Source organism: Meleagris gallopavo, chromosome 13, assembly GCF_000146605.3.
Source record: "Meleagris gallopavo isolate NT-WF06-2002-E0010 breed Aviagen turkey brand Nicholas breeding stock chromosome 13, Turkey_5.1, whole genome shotgun sequence".
NCBI lineage: Eukaryota > Metazoa > Chordata > Aves > Galliformes > Phasianidae > Meleagris > Meleagris gallopavo.
This window is the reverse complement of record NC_015023.2, coordinates 10,396,448-10,401,583: the sequence shown is the minus strand read 5'-3', so window position 1 is coordinate 10,401,583 and position 5,136 is coordinate 10,396,448.

Here is a 5,136-nt window from a genome sequence, read left to right as displayed (position 1 = left end):
GAGGCGCGGGGCCGGAGCTCGGGGGGCGGCTGAGGAGCGGTGCGAAGCGCTGTGCTGCGGTTCCATTGACAGGGGATGGAGCTGGGCTCGTTCGGCCTGGAGAAAAGAAGGCTGCGGGGTGACCTCATTGCAGCCCTCAGTACCTAAAGGGAGCCTGCAGACAGGAGGGGAATCAACTCTTGGAAAGGGCAGATAACAGCAGGATGAGGGGAAATGGTTTGAAGTTGAGGGAGGGAAGCTTGAGGTTGGATGTCGGGGGAAGTTCTGTACTGTGAGAGTGGTGAGGTGCTGGAACAGCTGCCCAGAGAGGCTGTGGATGCCCCGTCCATCTCTGGAGGTGTTCAAGGCCAGGTTGGATGGGGTCCTGGGCTGCTATGAAATGTGGAGATTGGTGGCCCTGCGTGTGGTGGGGGGGGTTGGAGCTTCGTGGTCCTTGAGGTCCCTTCCAACCTGGGCCATTCAGCACTCTGATGTCCTTTCCTGTGCCTTCCTAATTCAGTGGTTCTTTATCTCAGCGTTACTATGTTCTGCGCTCCTCTGGAAGTTTGCTTCTGCTTTTACAATGAGTGTAATGTAACTCAGTGATCTAAGCAACCCATTAGTGATGAGCATGGTGAGTTGTCCTGGGACATCTACTGGCCTGTTACTCTTTACACTTCAAGTTTACTCTCACACCAATATCTCCTATGGCCGATAATGCCTTGTGTTACAAAACATCCCCAAATCTTTTCAAGTTTTGTTGGTGTTTGCTCATGCTTTGTGCCAGGTCTTTGTGCTGCTAGCTTTTCTCCTTGCATGGAGGAGCAAGTTAAAATGCCATCACCGTGCTGTAAATTGAAGGCAGGCTAATGTGTTGACATTTGTCTTATTCTGCTCCATTGGCAGTGTGTTGCGTTCAGCATTTTGAACTGTTTGGGTTTTGCTTTGTCTCCTGAATGCGTGCTTGCTCAATAGGCTTTGAATTCATGCCTTGTTTCAGGCCAGCAAAGGCAGATACGGTGCCGGAGCCCCACTGTCTTCCAAGTATGTCATTAGGATTCTGTTGTGTTGCATTTCTCTTAGCCTTGCATTTCTCTGGGTCCTGACGATATGTTTAGTTTTCCCTTCCTGCTCTGTGTGCACTGACTTAAGTCGGTATGTTGCAGCAACAGCCGTGCCAGCACGATCTTTATTTCCTCTTCTATTCCTCGTTATGTCCTTGAGGTCTGGTACAAATTGCAGTCCCATATGACTCATGGTGTGACTGACCGGTGCGGTTATCTGCTGCCATCATCAGCCGCTGGGGTGGCCAAATTGTGCTTCAGAAGTTTTCCCAGCTTTGCCATGGGAACTCTGTGTACTCAGTGGGTTATTTTGTTCATTCAGGTCGCTTTCTCATGTTCTGGGGTGAGGTGCTGCTCCATGCTTACTAATATATGTTTGTTAATGGGCATTCAGCATGCCACCAGGATCAGTAACAGGGCATCTGTCCTCCTCCTGAAACACCTTTCCTCTAGCAGTTGTAGTTATAAGCGTGCAGATCATTTGCAGCTGCAGATTCTCTCTTTCATAAGTCTTCATTGGTGTAGAAAGCACTGCGCTTTTGCTTTAGGTTTGTGACTACTCTTCTGCTAGACAGAAGGAGAAACAAGGCTGGGGATGTTTGAGATGAAGTATTTGTGTGGCTTTTTGGACTGCTTGCTTTATAGAATCACTGGGAGTCGTTCAGGTTGGAAAAGACCACTAAGATCACCTGGTGCAACCATCAACCAGGCCGTGGTGTCCACAGACTGGTAGGAATATAGCTGGAATCATAGGTTAGATGTGTATCAGAAGGCTGTGCCACTTGTGTGCACGTATGCCATGTTCCTGCAGACCTTTTTTGCTCTCCTTAGAGCATTGCCCCCCCGATCCATTTGATGAAACAGTGCATTGGTTAATTGCGGTTGGGTAGTGAAACTTCAGCTCTCCTGGAACTCCTCAAGAATTAGCTCAAGAGAAGCAGCAGCTGTCTGACTACTCATGCAGGTTTATGAAAGCTTCCTAAGTTGCTCTTGAACTTTCTGACTTTTTTCCCACCCCCCTCCCCACGTGCAGCCTTAATGAAATAGAGGAGACTCACGTTTCTGCTCAAACCCCTTTCAGGCTGCCTCATGCAACGCGTAGCTGGTCCTCTTCCTAACCCGCTGCTTTTTGAGGGTTCTCTTTGCCAGGCAATTTGTCCCCTTCCTCCTCTTGGCTCTTAAACCCATGAGCAGCTTCCTCTGGGTTTCCTCGTACCAGCAGATGCCTTAAAATCCTACATCTCCATAGGTTTTGTTAGGAGGGGAATGGCTGCTTACCAGGGTCACTTAGAGATTGGCCCATTCTCTGATGCTGCATTAATTAAGAAGCAGAAGTTTCTTTGTCTTGCTGCTGCCACGCTGCTAATACATGTTGTTTGTGATGATAACCAGTGTCATCAGGTGACAGATTTGGTGAGGCTGAGATTAGGAGGCTGCAGACACCGCCTGCTCTGCGTTCTGCTCCTGGAGGCAGTTGTCAGCTGATAAATGGAAGTTCCCAATGGAGGTATTGCTGAATTTTTCAGTGATGTTATCAGAATCTTTCACACGTCCCAAACTGCAGTGTGTTTTATGCATTCGTAATGGCTCAGTCACACTGTCTGGTTGGGCTCCTGGCTGTGGTCTGAGTGGGTGACTGCTCAGCCTTGTGCAGTATGGCCACTAATCTTCCTTTGAAAACAAGCCCCAGCTTTGCTTTAGTGCTTTCCCCGTTTCTGACCCTGAATGATAATACAGGTATAGAATCACAGAATGGTTGGGTCGGAAGGGACCTCAAGGATCACGAAGCTCCAACCCCCCCACCACATGCAGGGCCACCAACCTCCACATTTCATAGCAGCCCAGGCTGCCCAGGGCCCCATCCAACCTGGCCTTGAACACCTCCAGGGATGGACGGGGCATCCACAGCCTCTCTGGGCAGCTGTTCCAGCACCTCACCACTCTCACAGCACGAACCTTTCTGACATGAACTACTAAATTTACTAGAAAAAGAACTTAAAAAATGCATTGGCATTTTTGTTTCTCCACAACTCCGTGCCCTCTGCTGGTACCTGAATGTCCGTGCTGTCCTCTAGCACTGTCTGTCTGTCCTGGAATTTCTTGCTGGCTTTTATTTATCAGTGACTTCTTTTCCACTCCACCACTCTCAAAACATTTAGCAAATGCCTTGTAGTTGAGGTGTGAAGCTTTAAAGGAAGATTAACCTGAATTAACTGGAGCCTCTGAACGAATGCCCATGCCCTAACTCAATATTCTGGTATAGCTAATCCAGTGTATGTATTATAGCTTATAAGGGTGGGCTTTTGGGTGTTCTCAGCCTGTAGGGCTAGCACTGCTTGGCATTATTATTAAGGGCCTTATTTTTCTTACTACTATTATTATTAAGGGCCTTATCTTCCTGCTGTTTCAAACCCTGGGGAGAAAACCTGGAAGTCCCATTCCCTGTTATGGATGCTGGTGCTGAAGGGGGTGGTTAGACATTCAAAGCATTAAAAGCCACGGTAGGAAGGATATTTCCATCTAAATGACCTCTGAGACGCAGCAGGTAATTACTTTAGTGTGTTTCAGAGTGCTGCAGAGGAGCAGCCTGGTGCTGGAGCTGCTCTCCCTGACCCCAGCAGGGTGAGGCAGGCTTCTCTTCCTTGCCACAGGGTTGCTTTGGAGACAGCAGGCTATAAAATGTGGCTTACAACGAGCCAGCAGAAAAGGAAACCAGTGTGGTGTTAGGGTTTGCTGCTTCTTCCTGCTTTGTTGCTCCCACAACAGAAGAGCAGATCATTCAGGAGTGATGTGCTTCCAACGAAACTGGAACTGGAGGCTTAAAGCCCAGCGCTGAGGAGCACTTGGGTAAGAGCTAGAGAGTTTGAGACTTTCCTGCAGAACTCGAGGTCAGTCTGCTTTTGGTTTAGGATGCTTTTGCTATGACTAGTAAGAGACCAAATGACTGCAGCAGTGGCTTTTATTGCAAATAGCGATACGCTGCGTGCCAGTAAATGCCGTTTCCCATGGTGTTAACCCTGCAGGATGTTTTTAGAAGAAAACAAAATAATTGCGTGAGGGTTTTGCTTCAGATTCTGCAAGATGATGTTCAGTTACTACGTGCAGAAGCATAGGCAGGGAGTTGACTGAGGTCTGCAATGTACTTCTGCATTTGGTTGGTTGCTCTGTGGGCACCAAGCAGCTCCTGCTCTTGAGTTGCACAAGTTTTACAGCTGCAGGGTTTACCTCTGACCTCGGTGGATCTGCAATCATAGCATCATGGAGGTTGGAAAGACCGCTAAGATCATCAAGTCCAACCATCAGCCCATGATTGAGAGCTCTTTAACCACATCCCTCACTGCCACATCTACTCTTTTCTTAAATACTTACAGGGATGCTTAATTTGCTGGGAGTTCTTGTTACTTCTTCATCTACCCTACTCATCCCAAAGCTTCTCTGTGTTACAATGGCCTCTGTTTGCAAACACAAGATGCATGTCCTATGTCTAAGCTGATGAACTTGCAGCATTTCCTTTGTAATTTGAACTCTGCCTTTGGCTGGCCTCACAAGTATTTCAGTGCCTTCATTTTTAGGACCATCATTTTTTGGGGCAGGGGAGATGCTACAGGAGAATTTCTAATCACTCTCCTCCTTAATAGGAAATTGCTGCCTAGAACTTAGTTTTGCGCTTGAAAAGTTGCATCATTTCCTGACAAAACTGCTACGTCATGCTCCTCTAAGAGGAGAACATGCTGGTTTCACTCTTGTGGCAGAAGCTGGAGAAGCTATTGTAGCAGTTGAAACCCTCTTGAGTCATTTATGTGTATGAGAAGGTTCTTGTTTTCTTGGCAGCCTACTCCATTTCATGGGAAGGAGAGGCTTTTTTCCATCGTGAGGCAGCGTTACGGTTGGCTGCATCAAAATATTTCAGAGGCTGAATCACCAATTCTTAGCAAACAAGACCAAAGCCACCTCCATTGGCCATTTCTCCATTGGTGAGCTCCATCAGATGAGCTCCTCGTGTTGGCTGGGCACGTGGAAATCACTCCAGTAACATACAATTCAGTGGCTGATGTTTGTTTTCTGTTGTTTCTTTCCTGCCCCTCCAAGGAAT